This window comes from Mustela nivalis, assembly GCF_964662115.1.
Source record: "Mustela nivalis genome assembly, chromosome: 4".
Taxonomy (NCBI): Eukaryota; Metazoa; Chordata; class Mammalia; order Carnivora; family Mustelidae; genus Mustela; species Mustela nivalis.
The window spans coordinates 152292761-152314962 of NC_139023.1; the positions used below are offsets into that span (position 1 = coordinate 152292761).

Here is a 22202-nt window from a genome sequence, read left to right on the forward strand (position 1 = left end):
GGTTGAATAACTGGAGAGAATCAGTAGATTGGATGAAGAGAATGTCTTTGCATATTTAGGACTCAAGAGATGAGTTGTTGTATGATTATTGAACCTCTGAGTAGCAAGAACATTTCTGTGTTCCAATGAGCCTTCATATCAGGAAACAGCATGCAATGGACATGACAATCAGTCATTCACTTGATCTTAGCCAAAAGGCCGAGAAGTGATGACTATCAGTCATTCAAAGTACATTTGTCAAATGGTTGATTGGGTGTAGGCAAGGACAACAGGATGCACAACACTTACAGAGGAGGAAAACCATAGTGAAGGGAGAAGAGAGTCTGTGAAAAATCATTGTCTTATGGGTCCTGGCAGAAGTGTAAAGGTTAAGGCATTTCCAGAGTTAAACTATTCAATTTATTTCCTCACTAACAGGAGGAGAATGGGACACATAGTTTCATTATTGGAGAAGGTCCTCCCTGGCTATTGAGACTTTGAAAATGACTTCTTGAGCTGACTCAAGATATGAGATTGGTGGAGGCACGTGGTGCCATTACTGTAGGTCTTGAAAGACATAAACCTCCGAAGTCTTAGTCTAAGCCAGTGGGGTTGCTGAAAGCTCTGGAGATGACTTTCCCTAAGTCTGGGTTCATGATTTTTCTCCTCTGAAATTGCTGGGACAGTAGTACCTGGGAATAAGTATCTCCCCTAACCCTAAAAACTCACAGTGAGATTTTAGGGTCTTTGGGGGTGTGTGCTGGTTATTGAGGACTGTTCCATTTACTTAAACTTTTCTGACCTGGATTCTTTAGTATCTCTGATTATAAATTCAGAAGTTACTGATTTTTCTTATGTGTCTTGGAATTCTTGCCTTCTTGATTGTGAGGAAAAGCTTTGGAAGTATAGCTTACATTGCAAAGAAATCAAATTTATGAACACACATCATCAAGATCCCTTATGAGACACTGAGGGCAGAATTTTCAGTGATACTTTGACATCTTCTATAAATATTTATTTCCTATCCAGGTAAATCTGGAGCCAGGAGGTGGGCTTGATAGCCTGCCCAGGAGGCCCAAGAACACTGTGTGATCCATGGGCTGGCAATCAGGGACATCCAAGAAAGGATAAGAAGAAGTTCACTGTGTTCTGGGGGTGGGTTGGTGTGCATCAGGTGAATGTTGAAAGGTAGCTTATCACCAGATTGTTTAGGGCCTCGGGGTGGGGGAAAAGGCACATTGAGAAATACCTTTCCTTAGAAGAACACGGAGAAGAAAATCAGATAGCTATCAAGTTATCAAAGTACAAACTGTCACAGCAGAAGGAGATAGGAGTTAATTTACCATGAGATAGTAAATTAGAACTAGGAAAATTACTGGGTTTGATTGGACATAACTCTCCAGAAAGGCACTAAATACTCAATAAATAATTTATAATCAAGTGTTTATTGTCTGCCTTCCCTCCCTGTATTCAGTAATGTTGAAAGCTGTGCAGTCCTTAATGCATCAATTATTTCTTTTTCTTCTTGTTGCAGTCTTCCTAAATTAAATGTTTCCTTACCCTTGGTCTGTAAATAGCCTCAAGTTCTTGTACTTTAAAAACAAAATATAAAATTATTTTTCTTGTCTTTAGTTTACTTTTTATGTAAGACTCTACCTTTTTCACCTTTCCTCTCAGGAAAATAGTAGTATATGTTCTGTTTAAACCCAATTCTTTCCAGTCACTTCCTACCTTGTAGGTTTCTGACATTTTCCTTCATTTTTCTACTGAAAATACTTGTACTAAGTCACTTATAACTTTTCTCTTTATATAAACAAATACATGTTCACATATACACCCACAGATGCTTATAGACTGTTATATTTTCATTTTTTTCAAATTTTGATTCCTCAATAGTCTTTTTATTTTAAAATTGAAAAACCCATAAAAATATTAAGGTAATAACAAATATAATGCATTATACTACCACTTAAAGTTTACTACTATTTTGGTTTATTTCTTTTCCAATAACAGGTAGAGAAGAATTTAAAGATTATAACATGATACCACAAACTTCCTATATCAAATATCTGAATTAAATGGACACTTTAAGGGAAATACAGTTGTCAACAAAGTTAGATAATAAAATAAAATTGCAAGTAGTCAAAGTTCTGTCTTTTCACATTCAAGCTAGAATTTATGTACAACTTTCAAGAAACAGATAATTTCTGTTTTTTAAAAATTATTTTTATTAACATATAATGTATTATTTGCCCCAGGGGTACAGGTCTGCAAATCATTAGGCTTACACACTTCACAGCACTCACCATAGCACATACCCTCCCCAATGTCCGTAACACAACCACCCTCTCCCTATCCCCCTACCCCTCAGCAACCCTCAGTTTGTTTTGTGAGATTAAGTCTCTTATGGTTTGTCTCCCTCCTGATCCCATCTTGTTTCATTTTTTCCTTCCCTACCTCCACAACCCCCTGCCCTGCCTCTCAAATTCCTCATATCAGAGAGATCATATGATAATTGTCTTTCTCTGATTGACTTATTTCATTCAGCATAATACTCTTTAGTTCCATTCATGTCATTGCAAATGGCAAGATTTCATTTCTTTTGATGGCTGCATAGTATTCATTGGGGGTGTGTGTGTGTGTGTGTGTGTGTGTACACACTACATCTTCTTTGGATAATTTCTATATTATGAGAGTAATTCACATGATAGAATAAAATAGCTTATCAACATTTTATGAAATAGAATGAGTACTATATAGAAATGTCACAAGGACAATGTATTACGTATTAATTGCATAACAAAATATCCTGAAATGTAATGGCTTAAAATAACAAACATTTATTATCTTAAGGTTTCTGTGGGTCAAGAATCTGCGTGTGGGTTAGCTAGGTGACCATTTTATGTTTATAGCAATTTACCTTCAATAGCTGACAAAAGATCTCTACTTTTACTCCTACCTTCTATATTTATGATGTCCCAATTTATGTCATTATATATTGTTCATTTATTAACCAATTAAAGTCATTAGAGTTACTTTAGTACTTTTCCCCTCTTTTAACCTTTATACTATAGTTAAGTGGTTAACTCACTACCTTATTATAGACTTAAAGTTTTCTGAACTTGACAATATATTTTTCGTTTTTACCAGTTTGTTGTATACTTTCATATGTTTTCATGTTGCTGACTAACATCTTTTTATTTGAGTTTGAAGGACTTAGTTTATTTTATTTTTGTGAAGTACTGATCTAGTGGTGATCAGCTTCCTCATTTTTGTTTATCTGGGAATGTCTTTACTTTTCCTTCATATCTGAAGCAGAATTTGCCATTGACTATTCTTGGATGCCAGTTACTATCTTCAACACTTTGGGTACATTATTACACTCTCCTGGCCTATAGGGTTTCCACTGAGGTAGTCCCTGACAGACTAATAGTGGTTCCTTTGTGAGTTATGCACTCTTTCCCTCTCAATTTCTTTAGGTTTCTTTTTTTATTTTTTATTTTCAATTGTTTTGTTATAAATGTTCTTGGAGAACATCTTTTCACATTGAGATAATAGGGCACAGATAATGATCTATTAGCTTTGAAAACTTGAATGTCCAAATCTCTCCCTTGGTTTGGGAGATTAATCAACTATTACATTTTTAAATAAACTTTCTGTCCCATAATTCCTCTTTCTCTTTCTGGAATCCAGATTCTTTTCTATTCTTTTCTTTGTTAAAGATTTATTTATTTATTTTGGAGAGAGAGAGAGAAGCAGAGAGGGAGAGAGAGAATCTCAAGCAGACTCCCTGTTCAGCCCAGAGTCTGGCAGGTGGCTGTATTCATGACCTGAGCCCCAAGTTCATGACCTGAGCTGACACCAAGAGTCAGATGCCCAACTGGCTGAACTACCCAGACACCCCTGGAATCCAGTTTATTCTAACATCTTTTTGTTTGAATGCCATAGATCCTTCAGGCCTGTTTTGCTTTTTAAAATTCTTTTGTTTTGTTCTTCCAACTGTGTTATTTCAAAATTCCTATTCTCTAACTTATTTACTATTCTATCTGTTCAACTCTACTACAGGCATTCTCTATTCATTCTTCATTTCATTCATTGAATCCTTTTTTAAAATCAAGTATAACTGACATACAATATTGTATTAGTTTCAGATGCCTAGCATAGTGATTTGGTATTTATATATTGCAAACTTATCTGTCATCATACAAAGTTGTTATAATTATTGACCATATTTTCTATGCTATATATTATATCTCCCTGTCTTATTTATTTAATAACTGGAAGAATATACCTCTTAATCCCCTTCACCTATTTTGTCTATTCCTCCACTACCTCCCCTCTGGTAACTACCAGTTTTTTCTCTGTATCAATGAGTCTTTTTTTGTTTTGTTTTGTTTTGTTTGTTGCTTGTTTTTTAGATTCTATATACAGGTGAAATCACATAGTATTTTGTCTTTCTCTGTCTAACTTATTTCTTTAAACATAATACCCTTTAGATCTATCTATGTTGCCTCAAATAGTAAGATTTCATTCTGTGTTATGGCTGACTAATATTACTTACACACACACACCACATCTTTATGCACTTGTCTATTGACAGACATTTAGGTTGCTTCCACATCTTGGTGATTGTAAATAATACTGCAGTAAACATAGGCATGCATATGTTTTATTGAATTCATGTTTTCATTTCTTTGGACAAATACTCAGAAGTGAAATTCCTGGATTGTTTGATAGTTCTTTTTAAAATTTTTTGAAGAACGTCTCAGTTTCCCAGCACCAATTACTGAAAAGACTGTATTTTCCCTATTGTATATTCTTGCCTCCTTTATCACAGATTAGTTGACCATTTAAGCCATAGATTTAAGTCTGAGCTTCTATTCTGTTCCATTGATCAATGTGTCTATTTTTGTGTCATTACCATACTGTTTAGATTACTAATAGCTTTGTAGTATGATTTGAAACCTGGGACAATTATAACTCCAGCTTTTTTCTTTCTCAAGATTGCTTTGGCTATTCAGGGTCTTCTGGGCTTCCATACAAGTTTTAGGATTATTTGTTTTAGTTCTGTGAAAAGTGCCATTGGTATTTTGATAGATATTGCATTGAATCTGAAGATTGTTTTTGTAGTATGGACATTTTAACAATATTAAATTTTCTAATCCATGAGCATAGTATATCTTTCCATTTTTCTGTGATATCTTTAGTTTCTTTTATCAGTGTCTTATAGCTTTCAGAATATATGTGTTTTACCTCCTTGGTTAAATTTATTCCTTGGCATTTTATTTTATTTTTTGATATAATTGTAAATGGCATTGTTTTCTAAATTTCTCATTCTGATAGTTCACTATTAGTGTTTAGAAATTAGTATATGACAACAGATTTCCAAATATTGATTTTGTATCCTGCAAATTTATTGAATTTATTTATTCTAATAGTTTTTGGTGGCTGCCTTTAAGTATATATATGTGTATATATATGGCACATATATATATATGATTGAGATATATATATATATATATGGCATTATGTCACCAGAATGTAGTTGACAATTTTACTACTTCCTTTCTAATTTGGATGGTTTAGGTATTACTGTAATTCTGGCCTCATAAGATGAGCTTGGAAGAATTCCTTCCATTTCAATAATAATTTGAATAATTTGAGAAAGATCTTAACTGTTCTTTAAGTATTTGGTAAAATACAACTGTGAAGCCATCTGGGCTTGGATTTTTGTTTGTCAGGATTTTTGATTACTGATTCATTTTCATTACTAGTAATTAATCTGCTCAGATTATTGTGTCTTCTTGGTTCAGTCTTGGAATATTGGTTGTTTCTAGGGGTTTATCCATTTCTTCTAGGTTTTCTAATTTATTTGTGTATAACTGCTTTTAGTAGTCTTTAATGATTCTTTGTGTTTCTGTGGTATCAGTTGTAATGTCTCTTTTTTCATTTCTGATTTTATTTATTTGGGCCCTCTCTCTTATTTTCTTGATGAGTCTTGCTAAATGTTTATCAATTTTGTTTATCTTTTTGAAGAAAAGTTTTATTTTTTTAGTCTCTGTTTATTTCTGCTCTCAGTTTTATCACTTTCTTTTTTCAACTAATTTTGTCCTTTTTTTTTTTTTTTTTCTAATTTCCTTAGGAGTAAGATTAGATAGCTTACATTTGAAATTTTTCTTGTTTCCAGAGGTGGGCCTATTTCATTTTATTTTTTTTTAAGATTTTATTTATTTATTTGACAGACAGAGATCACAAGTAGGTAGAGAGGCAGGCAGAGAGAGGGGGAAGCAGGCTCCCTGTTGAGCAGAGAGCCCAATGAGGGGCTCGATCCCAGGATCCTGGGATCATGACCTGAGCTGAAGGCAGAGGCTTTAACCCACTGAGCCACCCAGGCGCCCCCTATTTCATTTTTTTAAAAGATAAGATACAAGTCAAATTTATCAGATTTGTCCAGTCAGCAATGGTGATCTTCTTTCTGGTCTTGGCATTCTTGGACCCAAAGCACTTCATGGTTTCCATAATATTCATGCTCTCTTTCACCTTACAAGGACCATGTGCTTGTCATGCAATCACTCAATTTTGGCAGTGCAGATGAAATCCTGGGAACCATTTGTATTGGGTCTAGCATTTGCCATGAGCAGGAAGCCAGGACCCGTATGCTTCAGGATGAAATTCTCGTTCTCAAATTTCTCCCCAGAGATGGACTTGCTGCCAGTGCCATTATAGGATGTGAAATAACTACTCTGGCAAATAAATCCTAGCATAATCCTGTGAAAACAGGAGCTTTTATAACCAAATCCATTTTCCCTGGTGTTCGTGAAAGTTCTCTGCTGTCTTTGGAAATTTGTTTGCAAACAGCTCAATGAGATGTGACCTAAAGGCTTTCTATCTATGGAAATGTGGAAAAACACAGTAGGGTTGTTCTTGGCTTGGTGATATGGGTGGTTCTAGGGCAGCTGTGTCTGCAAGGCCTGTGTCTTCATTTTCATTGGTCTCTAAGTAGTTTTTGATTTTTTTTTTCTTGACCCATTGATTGTTTAGTGGTATGTTGGTTTCCATGTGTATGTTTGTTTGTTCCATTTTTATTGTAATTGATTTCTAGTTTCATATTATTGTGGTTGGAAAAGATGCTTCATATGATTTCAATCTTCTTAACTTTATTGAGACATGTTTTGTAGCCTCATGTGCAATCTATCCTGAAGAATGCTCCATGTGCACTTAAGAAGAATATGTATTCTGCTGATTTGGGTTAAATAGTCTATATATATGTCTATTAGTTCCATTTGGCCTAATGTATCATTTAAGACCAACATTGCCATATTAATTTTTTGTCTATCCATTAGAAAAAATGGATATTGCCATATCCATTTTTTGTCTATTAAAGTCCCCTACTACTATTGTGTTATTGTTAATTTCTCCCTTTTTGTCTTTTAACATTTGTTTTGTATGTTTAGGTGCTCCTATCTATGTAATGACCTTATTTGTCTTGTTACACTTTGTTTTAAAATCTCTTTTGCCTGATATTTATAGTAGCATTATCTATAATAGCCAAATTATAGAAACAGCCCAAGTGTCCGTCAATTGATGAATGGATAAAGAAGATATAGTATATATACACTGTAGTATGTTACTCAGTCATAAAAAAGAATGAAAGCTAGCCATGGATGGAGCTAGAGAGTATAATGCTAAGTGAAATAAGTCAGTCAGAGAAAGACAAATACCATATGATTTCACTCATATGTGGAGTTTAAAAACAAAACAAAGGGGAAAGAAAGAGAGAGAAACAAACCAAAAAACAGACTCAACCTTTGAGAATAAACTGATGGTTATCAGAGGGGACATAAGGGTGGGGGAAGATAGGTGAAATAGGTAATGGCGATTAAATAGTGTGCTTGTGATGAGCACTGGGTGTTGTATGGAGGTGTTGAATTACTATATTGTACACTTGAAACTGATTACACTGTAAGCAGACTCCTGCCCAGCAGGGAGGCGAATGCAAGACGCAATCCCAGAACCTTGAGATCATGACCTGAGTTGAAGGCAGATACTTAACCAACTAAGCCACCCAGGTGTCCCTGCATGAAATATCTTTTTGTATCTTTTCACTTTCAGTGTGTGTCTTCAGGTTTGAAGTGAATCTCTTGTAGGCAGCATGTAAATGGATCTTGGTTTTTTGTTTTTTTGTTTTAAATCCATTCAGTTATCCTATGTTTTTTGCTGGGTGCATTTAGTCCATTCACATTTAAAATAACAATTGATGTATATGTACTTATTGCCATTTTGTTGACTGCTTTTGTGGTTCTCTGTTCTTTACTTCTCTTGCTCTCTTCTCTTATGATTTGGTGAGTTTCTTTAGCGTTATTTTTGGATTCCACTGTCTTTACTTTTTGTGTATCTATTATAGGTTTTTTGTTTGTGGTTACTAGGAGGTTCATGTATAAAAACCTATATGTATATAACAGTCTATTTTAAATTGGAATGCATTATAAAAGCTCTACATTTCTCTCCCCTACATGTTTTACATTTTTGTTATCTTTTAAGTCTTTTTATTTTGTGTATCCCTTAACTAATATTGCAGTTATACTTGATTTTATAAGTTTTGTCTTTCAACAACTTCATACTTGAGTGCTGTGAAGTGTGTAAACCTGGTGATTCACAGACCTGTACCCTTGGGGATAAAAATATATGTTTATAAAAAATAAAAAATTAAAAAAAAAAAAAAGAGTGGGTTTACCTTTCCCTTCACTTCGATAGTTTTCCTGGAGATATTCCCTGTTGGTTTTCAAATCCATGTGTTTTGGGGGCTTTTCTCTCCTATGCAGGATCTGAGAACTGTGGAACGTCTTTTATCTCTCTGGGTGTCTACTGTCCCTTGTTGTAGAGGCTCTATAGATTTAGTTTCTAGGTCCCCTTCAGAGGGAATTATTACATATGTAGTTGTGGATTTGTTGGGTCTACGAGAGGAGGTGAGCTCAGGATTTTCCTACATGGCCATCTTGAACCCTGTCCTCATCTGCTGAATTCTTAACTTTGGAATTTGTTGATATTGATAAGGGAAATCTGTGTTCTAAGTTGGCCAATCGATCCAGAAGGGGAATCCCAGTCCAGGTCCTAGGGCCATTACAGGTTTTCCCCCCTAACCACCCCCCCGCCCTGGCCACAGGCACAAGAGTGGCACAGATATGGAAGTAAAAGTGTATAAACTACCTCCTTTGTTTGTGCTTGGGTCTCAGACCTTGGGAGATTATGCTCCTCTGAGCCCGCTAGTGTTAAATAAACCTCCCATCCTCCAAGGTCTCTGAGTCCTGAGTGGTTCTTTGACCAGGATCTAGTCCAAGTTCTGTAACAGTATCTTTGGTAACAAGCTCATTTTGGTTGCATATTTTTTACCCTTATATCAATGAGATATTTGAGTTTTCTCGTAGCTCACTGTTTTTTTTTTTTCTTCAAAACAGCTATTTTAAATTTTTTCCCAGTTTTATTGAGATAGAATTTATATACATCATTGTATAAGTTTAAGGGGTACAGAGTAATGGCTTTACTTACATATAATTGTGAGATGATTACAACAAGTTTAGTTAGCATCCATGTCTCATATAGATACAATAAAAAGAGAAAGTAAATAAATTAAAAAAAAAGTTTTCCTTTTAATGAGAACGCAGGATTTTTTTTCTTTCCTGTATATAATATAACAGCATTAACTATAGTCATGCTGTATATGATATCTCTTATACTAATTTACCTAACTGGAAGTTTTTGTCTTTTGACCTCCTTCCTCCATTCCCTCCCCTCCTACCCTTCTGCTTCTGGTAACCACAAATCATATCTTTGCCTGAGTTTGGTGTGTTTTTTTCTTTGCTTGTTTGTTTAGATTCCACATACAAGTCAGGTCATATAGGTTTGCCTTTCTCTGTCTCTCTACTTCATTTAGCATTATGCCCTCATAATGTTGTTGCAAATGGCAGGATTTCCTCGCATTTTTAAATTTTAATTTTACTTTTTTGAAGATTTATTTATTTGAGAGAGTCAGAGAGAGAAAATACAATACAGGAAGAGGGACAGAGGGAGAGGGGGACAAAATCCTCAAGCACACTCAGGATCCTGAGATCATGACCTGAGCCAAAATCAAGAGCTGGCTGCCTAACCAACTGAGGCACCCATGTGCCCCCTTTATGTATGTGTGTGTGTGTGTTATAGTTAAATAATGCTCCATTGTATTTTTCATTTTCAAATAATGTTCCATTGTACCACAACTTCTTTATCCATTCATCTGTTGATGGACACCTGGGTTGTTTACATGTCCATGCCTATTGCAAACAATGCTGGTATGAACATGAGGATACAGATATCTTTCTGAATTAGTGTTTTTTCAAAGCAGCTATTTTGAGTTCTTCATCACCTAGGTCACAATATTCCATGGATTTGAACGCAGTTGTTGGGAATTATTATTTTCCTTTTGGTGATGATGTATTTCCTTGATTAGTTTTATTCAGAGGTGACACTCTTCATTGTTGTTGCTTTATCTGGGGTTGTTGAGGATTTGTGCGGTGGACCTGCTCCACTCCTCTCTCCCTCTTGTGGCAAAATTCTAAATTCTTTATGCTTTCCTGTGTTACAACTCACCAGGCTGGCTGCTGGAAACTTTTTTTATTTTCCAGAGGGTGGCGCTAAAGCACCAGTTTGTAGTTCTTCCCTTGCTGGCCCTGATCTGTTTTTCTGCGAGCATTCTTCTGACCAGACCTGTCTACCACAGCACTTGGGAGCAAGTCTGAGGGTCTGGCTAGGAGGTGGGGGTGGGTGGGGTGGGGTGGGGGGTTGAGTTTAGCATTGGGGAGGGGGGTGTTGAGGGTGCTCCTGTGGGGTGATCCTTTAGTGGGTTACTCCCAAAAGCTTGCATGCAGGATTCTGAAGCAGTCAGCAGGAGCTGTGTCCCTTTGAAATTCTTATTTGCTCCCATTTTTTCCTTCTCCCTCCCCTCAGACTTGGAGGTCATGCGTCAGAACTCTGAGTGCTGCCTGAGAGAAACAAGACTTCTCTGGCCATGACCAGCAGAGCTGGGAAGACAAGCTCAGTTATTGAAAAATTATTATTTTCTTTTGTGATGATATGTTTCCTTGATTTTTCATGTTTCTTACAGTTTTATGTTGCTGTCTTTACATTTGAAGCAACAGAAATCTTTGCTAGTTACCTTTAGACAGGGTATTCTGTTTGATGGTGTTGTTATTAACTGAGGCTTTCTCTTTGTATCAGCACACCTGCTCCACTCTTTTTGCTCTCCCCTTTGGCAGAATTCTTAAGTTTTTATGGTTTTTTTTTTTTTGGTTCTTGAGCCTCACCATGTTGGCAACTGGAATCCTCTCTTGTACAGAAGGTGGTAGTAGAGCTCAAGGGTACGGCTTCTTGCTTTCCCATGCATGTCCTGTTTTCTGAGCACACACTCTGCCTATACTTCAGTGTTTCATACATGCGTGGGGGAAAAATGTACAATGAACAAGAAAATGCACATACTTTTCTAAATATGGGGGCCGGTTAAAGAGTTAATGGGGAAGAAGGAAAAGAAATAGGTAAAATTAAGGCACATAGTTTTCCCAACTCAAAATTGGTTGCAATAAATACCCAAGGAATGCCACAAACAAAGCAGTGACCTTGAAATTATAGGTGATTCCCATCAGAGTTTTAAAATGCCATTGTGTTTAATTCTAGAAACTACAAGACTGAATCATCTTCTGGAGCCATTGTTTCCTCTTTTGTTTCTTAAAACAGACCGTGATTACTAAACTGAACCTACAATAAACATTAAGGTTCCTCACAGGGATCAAGCCCCAGGCACCCGACAGGTCAATAGAGAGACACTTTGGTGGTGATAATGCCAGGGACTCCCTGGCTGTTGCCCCAGCTGGCTTATGCCGCTATGCCTTCAGCAACTTAAAGAGGTTTCTTTCCTTCTTTCTTTCTTTCTTTTTTTTTTTTTTAAGATTTTATTTATTTATTTGACAGGCAGAGATCACAAGTAGGCAGAGAGGCAGGCAGAGAGAGAGGGGGAAGCAGGCTCCCTGCTGAGCAGAGAGCCCGATTGGGGGGGGGGGCGATCCCAGAACCCCGGGATCATGACCCGAGCGGAAGGCAGAGGCTTTAACCCACTGAGCCACCCTCTCTCTACCTGATTAGGATTTTTTTGAAGCAGCAATGTTGCATTCTGTCCGTTGCCATTTCAGTATCTATGGAGATGATGAGAGGTTGCTCTCCTTTCATCCGCTGACACTCATTCCTTAGTAGTTTTTCTAATAAATTGCAGTCTTCTTGGATTTCTAAGACAGTCACAATGCATTAGGCTTTCAGTACAGTGCATGGCTCACGTGGCTAGTATTTATTTAGGAGTTTTGCACATACTTGAAATGCCAGATTAACCCTTTCTTTCTTCTTTGTGTGTGATCCTTTGGGTTTTTTCCCTTCTTCTTTTCAGTTGGGCTAAAATGCACATAACACAGACTTACCATCGGAACCATTTTTAAGTGTACAGTTCAGCGGTACAAAATACATTCACACTGTTGTGCAACCACACACCATCCCTGCCCCTAAGTCTTTTCATCTTGTGAAGCTGAGCTAAAGCTCAAACTCTGTACCTTTACTCCCCCTTCTTTATCCCTGGCCACCACCACTTTTTGTCTTTATGATTTTGACAACTCTTGGTACTCATGTAGTACTAGTATATAAGATGTCCCCATCTCCCTGTTGACGCTGCGTGAAAAACATTTTCTTCTTTATTTGACTCATTCTCTACAATGTTCTATAATTCAGCATAACAAGACGGAATTGCTAATAAAATATTATGTTCATTCTCCAATAAATTCTGTATACATGAATCAGCAATGAAACTTAATCTGAAAAATATATGTTCCACAAAATATGAACACTATACACTAAACACAGTTTAGTTTTGGCTATGTTTTCTCTTCCAAAATGAAGCTACATTTACTTAATCCAAATAAAGAACACTCAATATTTACTTTCTTAAGTGTTTAATTTTCCTCAAATGTGACAAAAATATGAGATTAAGGGAGATTGAAATTTTAACTACTTTTATATCCTACATTATTTAACTTGAGGTGTTTTTTTTTTTTTGTCGTTTTTTATTTTTTTTCCTAATACCCTGCTTATATTATAAATGTCTTAAAAACATTTTTTCCATATGGATGTTTCTATTTAATCTTACTCTGTCTAGTAAGGGTTTGGGACTTGACAATATGTTTATAGAAGATACTGTTAACCATTTAACAAGTTACCATTGGATTCTGCTTGGGGTTTATAGTTAAATTATATATCCAAGATTCCAGAGCAGGTAAGTGAGGCCATGCTGCTGAATTCTAGCCAGAGAGTGTGAGCAGACATGGCAGGTATCCCTTCTAGGCCTGGCCAGAAGAAAGTTCTATGTATATTCCTCCATGTTCTTTCTTTCTTCCTGTTGAATGGGGTATAAATGACGTCTGTTACACTGAAAGCCACGTACTAGAGATGGCAAAGTCGTTGTTAGCTGGGTTCTGGAGTGACCACCTAGAAGTAGACTCAGCCTGCTTGAGACAACTTTCCTGGACTGCGGGTGTCCATAGATTCTGTGTGTGGGAGAGGTTTGGCAGCACATTTGTTACTCTTTATTATAACTAGTGTTACTAATTAAAAAAAAAAAGATTTTATTTATTTATTTGAGAGAGAGAGAAAAAGAGCAGTGGCAAGGAGCAGGGGGAGGGGGAGAGAGGGAGAAACAGACTCCCTGATGAACAGGAAGCCCTTGGGTGGGGCTCCATCCCGGGACCAGACGCAGAGATCATGTCCTAAGCTGAAGGCAAATGAGCCACTCAGGCATCCCTAGTGTTACCAGTTAATACTGGAATTCCTGATTTGAGGTCAGACAAAAGGAGAAAATAGAAGAGGGTGAGGACAATAGATTAGGAATGTGGCAAACAAAACAAACCCCACACTATTATAACCTCTATACTGATTTGGCTCTAAGACAAAAGAGACTAAGGAATTCTGATTAATAAGCAAATTACCATATAAGAACACGAACGCGAGCAATTTCACAAGATGAAGTATGACAATATAAGGATTTCTCTTGCCATTCAACCAAAAGTAGCAATTATATAAACATGTTTCCACAAACTTTGGGGCAATATTCTTATAATGTTTCAAGGACGATTTTAATGATCCACAATATATGTTGATGTCATTACACTGGAGTTCCCTTTTTTTTTTTTTTTTGAAGATTTTATTTATTTATTTGACAGTGCATGAGAGAGCGCAAGTAGGGGAAACAATAGAGGGATGGGGAGAAGCAGGCTCTCCACGGAGCAGGGAGCTCAATGAGGAGCTCGATCTTGTGACCCCAGAATCATGACCTGAGCCACATAAGCATCCCTACACAGGAGCTCCTTTTAGTAAAAATAATTTGGTTGGGGGCAAAAATGAACTGGTTTAAATACACATCCCTTAACCGATCTAGATTGATAAGAGTAGGTATAATACTGTTCAGTCCAGTGGGCTAGTCTCTGAAAACTAACTTCATGTAGCTTTCTGTTGAATTTACAAGTATATGTAATAAATGCTGTGTGAGTAGGGTTAGCATTCTTTTATGACAACTGAGAATATCAGGAATCCTGGGTCCCATATGAGGTCTTCCCTGCTTTGCTCAAAAGACAGTTGAAAGAAGAACACATTTTATGTTTTAAGGTTTTTAAAAAAAGTGCAACTCTCTCAACATTTATTTATTGAGCATCTACTTTTGCTCCACACTGCACCCAGCTTTGATTAGACAGCAGTTTTTCTTGTTTAGACTTTATAATCTAGATCAGATGTTATGGGGTTTCTTTTTTTTTTTTTTTTTTAATTTATTTACTTTTTATTTTGGTATAACAGTATTCATTATTTTTGCATCACACCCAGTGCTTCATGCAATCCGTGCCCTCTCTAATACCCACCACCTGGTTCCCCAACCTCCCACCCCCTGTCCCTTCAAAACCCTCAGGTTGTTTTTCAGAGTCCATAGTGTCTCATGGTTCACCTCCCCTTCCAATTTCCCTCAACTCCCTTCCCCTCCCCATGTCCTCCATGTTATTTGTTATGCTCCACAGATAAGTGAAACCATATGATAATTGACTCTCTCTGCTTGACTTATTTCACTCAGCATAATCTCTTCCAGTCCCATCCATGTTGCTACAAAAGTTGGGTATTCATCCTTTCTGATGGAGGCATAATGCTCCATAGTGTATATGGACCACATCTTCCTTATCCATTCATCCATTGAAGGGCATCTTGGTTCTTTCCACAGTTTGGCGATCATGGCCATTGCTGCTATAAACAATGAGGTACAGATGGCCCTTCTTTTCACTACATCTGTATCTTTGGGGTAAATACCCAGTAGTGCAATGGCAGGGTCATAGGGAAGTTTTATTTTTAATTTCTTGAGGAATCTCCAGGCTGTTCTCCAAAGAGGCTGCACCAACTTGCCTTCCCACCAACAGTGTAAGAGGGTTCTCCTTTCTCCACACCCCTCTAACACATGTTGTTTCCTGTTCTGCTAATTTTGGCCATTCTAACTTGTGTAAGGTGATATCTCAACGTGGTTTTAATTTGAATCTCACTGATGGCTAGTGATGATGAACATTTTTTCATGTGTCTGATAGCAATTTGTATGTCTTCATTGGAGAAGTGTCTGTTCATATCTTCTGCCCATTTTTTGATATGCTTATCTGTTTTGTGTGTGTTGAGTTTGAGGAGTTCATTATAGATCCTGGATATCAACCGTTTGTCTACATATAGCTGTCCAGTTTTCCCAGCACCATTTATTGAAGAGACTGTCTTCTTTCCACTGTATATTTTTTCCTGTTTTGTAGAAGATTAATTGACCATAGAGTTGAGGGTCCATATCTGGGCTCTCTACTCTGTTCCACTGGTCTATGTGTCTGTTTTTATGCCAGTACCATGCTGTCTTGGTGATCACAGCTTTGTAGTAAAGCTTGAAATCAGGTAGCATGATGCCCCCAGTTTTGTTTTTATTTTTCAACATTTCCTTAGCAATTCGGGGTTCCTTCTGATTCCATACAAATTTTAGGATTATTTGCTCCAGCTCTTTGAAGAATACTGGTGGAATTTTGGTCAGAATGGCATTAAAAGTATAGATTGCTCTAGGCAGTATAGACATTTTAACAATTCTTCCGATCTAAGAGCATGAATGGTCTTCCATCTTTTTGTGTCTTCTTCAATTTCTTTCATGAGTGTTCTGTAGGTCCTCAAATACAGATCCTTGACCTCTTTGGTTAGGTTTATTCCCAGGTATCTTATGGTTCTTGGTGGTATAGTAAATGGAATCAATTCTCTAATTTCCCTTTTTGTATTTTCATTGTTAGTGTATAGGAAGGCCACTGATTTCTTATTTCTGTACATTGACTTTGTATCCTGCCACATTACTGAATTGCTGCATGAGTTCTAGTAGTTTGGGGGTGGAGTCTTTTGGGTTTTCCATAGAAAGAATCATGTCATCTGCGAAGAGAGAGAGTTTGACTTCTTCATTGACAATTTGGATACCTTTTATTTCTCTTTGTTGTCTGATTGCTGTTGCTAGGACTTCTAATACTATGTTGAACAAGAGTGGTGAGAGTGGGCATCCTTGTCGTGTTCCTGATCTCAACGGGAAGGCTGCAAGCTTTTTCCCATTGAGGATGATATTTGCTGTGGGTCTTTCATAGATAGATTTGATGAAGTTTAGGAATGTTCCCTCTATCCCTATACTTTGAAGCGTTTTAATCAGGAACGGATGCTGGATTTTGTCAAATGCTTTTTCTGTATCAACTGAAAGGACCACACGGATGCTGGATTTTGTCAAATGCTTTTTCTGTATCAACTGAAAGGACCACGTGGCTCTTTTCTCTTTTCTTATTAATTTATTCTATCACATTGATTGATTTGTGAATGTTGAACCATCTTTGTAGCCCAGGCATGAATCCCACCTGGTCATGATGGATAATCTTTTTAATCTGCTGTTGGATCCTGTTTGCTAGGATCTTGTTGAGAATCTTAGCATCTATATTCATCAGTGATATTGTTCTGAAATTCTCCTTTTTCGTAGGGTCTTTGCCTGGTTTGGGGGTCAGGGTAATGCTGGCTTCATAGAAAGAGTCTGGAAGTTTTCCTTCTGCTTCAATTTTTTGAAACAGCTTCAGGAGAATAGGTGTTATTTCTTCTTTGGAAGTTTGGTAGAATTCCCCAGGGAATCTGTCAGGTCCTGGGCTCTTGTTTTTTGGGAGGTTTTTGATCATTGCTTCAATCTCTTTACTAGATATCGGTCTATTAAGGTTGTCGATTTCTTCCTGGTTCAATTTTCGAGTTTATAGTTTTCCAGGAATGCATCCATTTCATCTAGGTTGCTTAGCTTATTGGCATATAACTGTTGATAATAACTACTGATGATTGTTTCTACTTCCTTGGTGTTTGTTGTGATCTCTCCTTTTTCATTCGTAATTTTATGAATTTGGGCTTTCTCTCTTTTCTTTTGGATTAGTGTGGCCAATGGTTTATCGATCTTATTGATTCTTTCAAAAGCCAGCTTCTAGTTTCATTGATACGTTCTACTGTATCTCTGGTTTCTATCTCATTGATCTCAGCTCTAATCTTGATTTTATCCCTTCTTATGTGTGGAGTTGGTTTGATTTGTTGTTGATTCTCCAGTTCTTTAAGGTGTAGAGACAGCTGGTGTGTTCTGGATTTTTCAATTTTTTTTTTAAGATTTTATTTATTTATTTGACAGAGAGAGATCACAAGTAGGCAGAGAGGCAGGCAGAGAGAGAGAGAGGAGGAAGCAGGCTCCCTGCTGAGCAGAGAGCCTGATGCGGGACTCAATCCCAGGACCCTGAGATCATGACCTGAGCCGAAGGCAGCGGCTTAACCCACTGAGCCACCCAGGCGCCCCTGGATTTTTCAAATTTTTTGAGGGAGGATTGGATGACTATGTATTTCCCCCTTAGGACCGCCTTTGCTGTATCCCATAGGTTTTGGACCAAAGCGTCTTCATTCTCATTGGTTTCCATGAATTGTTTCAGTTCTTCTTTGATCTCCTGGTTGATCTAAGCATTCTTAAGCAAGGTGGTCTCTAGCTTCCAGGTGTTTGAGTTCCTTCTGAAATTTTCCTTGTGATTGAGCTCCAGTTTCAAAGCATTGTGATCTGAGAATATGCTGGGAATAATCTCAGTCTTTTGGTGTTGGTTGAGTCCTGATTTGTGACCCAGTATGTGGTCTATTCTGGATAAGTTCCATGTGTACTTGAGAAGAATGAGTATTCTGTTGTTTTAGGGTGGAATGTTCTGTATAAATCTATGAGGCCCATCTGGTCCAATGTGTCATTCAATGCTCTTGTTTCTTTATTGATTTTCTGCTTTGATGATCTGTCTTTTTCTGAGAGAGGTGTGTTAAGATCTCCTACTATTAATGTATACATATCAATATGACTCTTTATTTTGATTAACAGTTTTCCTATGTAATAGGCTGCTCCCATATTGGGGGCATAGATATTTACAATTGTTAGATCATCTTGGTGGATAGTCCCTTTAAGAATTATGTAGTGTCCTTCTGTATCTCTGACTACAGTCTTTAGTTTAAAATCTAATTTATCTGATCTGAGAATTGATACCCCAGCCTTCTTTTGAGGCCCATTGGCATGAAAGATGCTTCTTCATCCCTTCACTTTCAGTCTGGGTGTATCTTTAGGTTCAAAATGGGTCTCTTGTAGACAACATATGGATGGGTCCTGTCGTTTTATCCAATCTGCAACCCTGTGCTATTTTATGGGTGCATTTAGGCCATTCACATTGAGAGTGATTATTGATAGATACATTTTTATTGCCATCGTGTTACCTTTGAAGTCTTTCTTTCTGTAGATTGTCTCTATATTTCTGTTCAATGCTATTCTTAGGATTTTTCCTCTTTTATAGAACCCCCCTTAATATTTCCTGCAGTGTTGGCTTGGTGGTTGCATTGTCTTTTAAGCCTTGCCTATCTTGGAAACTCTTTATCTCTCCATCCATTTTGAATTTCAGTCTTGCTGGATAAAGTATTCTTGGCTGCATGTTCTTCTCATTTAGTGCCCTGAATAAATCTTGCCAGCCCTTTCTGGCTTGCCAGGTCTCTGTGGACAGGTCTGACGTTATTCTGATGGGCTTTCCTCTGTAAGTAAGGAGCCTCTTTGTCTTAGCAGCTTTCAAGAGATTATACTTACAATTATGATTCCTCAATTTGACTATCAGGGGCCTTGATGTTTTTTGGAATCTATAATCTTGGGTGGAGACTGTTCGGCCTCTAGTACATGAACGCTGGTTCCATTTGCGAGATTGGGAAAATTTTCATGAAGAACTTGTTCCACTATATCTTCTAGACTTCTTTCTTTCTCCTCCCCTTCAGGGATTCCAATAATTCTGACGTTGGAACGTTTCATGGCATTATTTATTTCCCTAATCCTGTTTTTGTGGTTTCTAAGCTGTTTGTTCCAGGCTTCCTCCTGATCCTTTCTCTCTATCTGTTTGTCCTTCAGATCACTAATTCTGTCTTCTGTCTCAGTTACCCTAGCTTTGAGAGAATTTAGATTAGATTGGAATTCATTAAGAGCATTGTGAACCTCAGCCCTGGTAGCTTTTAGCTCTGCCCTAACATTGTGAACATCTTCCCTGGTAGCTTTCAGCTTGGCCCTATTCAATTCCATTTGGTCATCCATGGCTTTCTCCAACCTAGCTATTGCCTGGATAATTGTTAGCTGAATTCTCTTTCTGACATATTGTCTATGTTGATAGCTGTTAGCTTTGTTGCAGAAGGTCCATCCTCTGTATTTTTCTTCTGTTGGGCATTCTTCCTCCTAGTCATTTTGGTGAGAGATGACTGAACAGATGTAGCTACATGTATCGACCGTGGTGCAGTCAAGGTGCACCCTGAACCCTTCTGAGCAATCAGGATTCCCCTCCCAAATGAGAGAAAAAAGAAAAGAAAAAGGAAGAAAAAGAGAGAGAGAGAGAGAGAGACAGGAAAGAAAGGGAAGATGAAAGAGAAGGTTCCCCCCAAATGGGCCCCAAGGTAAGATTTATGAAATATACAAACAAAAACAGACAAACAAAAAGACTGATAAAAGTATGTGACAAGAGAAAAAAAAAATATATGCAAATAAAGGAAGAACCTCTTCAAAAAGAATCCCAAATGTTAGATTTATATACTATCAGGGCAAACACAAAAACACAGAAACAGTGGTGTGAGAAAAATATGGGAGAGTGGTTATAAATTCTCAGTGTGGGCGAGGAAGGTCGTTTTGATTCTTCCTGGATGTATCTTGATATCTTTGTTAAAGGACCCAACTTTCCTAAGATAAAGGGGGATTAAAAATTGGTTTGCTTATAGGGGTAGTATTGATTTGGGAAAGGGGGTTACTTTGAAGTTTAACTCTGTATGAATATTAGAAAATAAAAATATAAAAGGAATAAACTAGACTAAACTAAACTAAAATTAAAAATAAAAGAAATTTAAAAAATAAAAATGCAAAAGAAAAACACAGGTGTATGTATCAAAAAGTTCAGATTAGAAGTTTATTATGGAATTCGATGTACTGGACAGCTCGCTGTGATGGTAAATAGGTTAAAAAATTATCTATATATATAAAAAAAATAAGCCAGAATAGTGGGAACAAAATAAAAATAAAATAAAAGTTGTCCTATGAAGTAGTGATGGTGGTTCTCCTGTAGTCTTTTTTTTTTTTTTTCTTTCCTGGTTGGTTTTCTGGGGGAGGGGCCTGCCACGTGGGTTTTCAGTCAATAATGTTCCCTGAGTTAAGTCCTCCAGTCCCCCTCAAGGGGGTGGGCTCTGAGGAAACCGGTTTTTTCAGGCTTTTGTTCTCTGGAGGTTTTTATGTTTGTTCACTTTTTTCTTTCTTTTTTTTTCCCCCTCTCGCCTTGACCGCTTTTGATGGTTTTTGTAGGTTTAGAGAAAAGCAAACTGTACCCTGACCTCCCTCTCAGAGAGAAGCCTCAGTCTGGCTACAGAGCCCATATAAATTTCCCCTTGGCCGCTGGCAGAGCAGGTTCCGAGTCACGGTCCCTGGGGACGCAGGATCTTCTGCTTGTACCCAAAACCAGGGCAGTGGCTGCTGTCTGGGCAGCTCCAGACCACCAGAGAGGTTCCAAGCAGCGAGAGCACACTGAGATTTTCCCGCTGGCCCAGGCTGGGAGTGCCTGGTCTTTCTGTGTCTAAGAGCGCCTGGCTTGCACGCACCTCTTTCCAGGGAGGCTGTGGGCCCTGTGCGCATCTCGGGCTCTGAGAATGGGGCACAGATCCGAAAGCACTAGGCTGGGCCTTCACGCACCTCTCTCAGGGGAGAGTTTGGGGGGCGTGTGTCTTAGGCTCTGAAACGATGGCGCGGGTCAAAGAGCGCCGGCTGGGCCCTTGTGTACCTCTCTCAGGGGAGGATGAGGGGCATATGTGTCTCAGGCTCTGTAGCAGGGCTTGCACATTCTGCCATCCGGCATGGCTCCCATCCACTCACAGGAGCCGGACCCCAGCAATCTTGGGCACGCTGGTGGCTCAGGGACCAAGACCTGTTTTCTTACAATTCCCTGCCCCCCCCCCCCCCATCCTTTGCTCTTTTGGAGTGCTTTCAACCAGTCTCCAAGTTAATGCTGGTCCCCAGACGCGAGGCACTCTCTCTCTCGTATTAGGGGTATTACTTTCCAAACGGTTACCTCTGGTGGCTCCCTCCCCCTTTTGTTTATCTTCCGATATCAGTCCTTCGTTCCCACTCTGCTTTACCTGCCCACTGGTGTCTTCTGCCCCTGTAGAGATCCAGACGTGTATAATTCTGATCTCAGGCTGATTTCATGGGTGATCTGAGTTCTTTGGTAGGTAATCAGCTCACTTTAGGGTACAGGTTGAAAAGGAGCCTCCTCCTACTTCCCCGCCATCTTGTCCCCCCCTTATGGGGTTTCTTAAGAAAGGACTCTGAATTGGATTGTTAAGTAAGAAAATCTCCCTGGAGGAGGCTACAACTCAAGTTGAGTCCTGAAAAGAACCTCAGCAAAGGTCATGCGGAGAGAAAAGTACAAGAAAAGGCACAGGCAGCAAGGAAATAAGACCTGTCACCTCTTGACAGAACTGTAAAAAATGTCTCCTTAGAACCCAAAGGTTAAGTGAGAGGTGGGTTGAAGTGT

General features: G+C 38.1%; 1 pseudogene across 1 annotated transcript; it reads right to left on the reverse strand.

Annotated features, from left to right (window-relative positions):
• Positions 1-6378: 6378 nt before the first annotated feature.
• LOC309863148 (peptidyl-prolyl cis-trans isomerase A pseudogene) lies at positions 6379-21304 on the reverse strand (annotated as a pseudogene). The gene is made up of 2 exons: positions 21271-21304; positions 6379-6907 (listed from the first exon to the last, which is right to left on the reverse strand). The product of its transcript is annotated as a peptidyl-prolyl cis-trans isomerase A pseudogene (transcript).
• Positions 21305-22202: the final 898 nt, after the last annotated feature.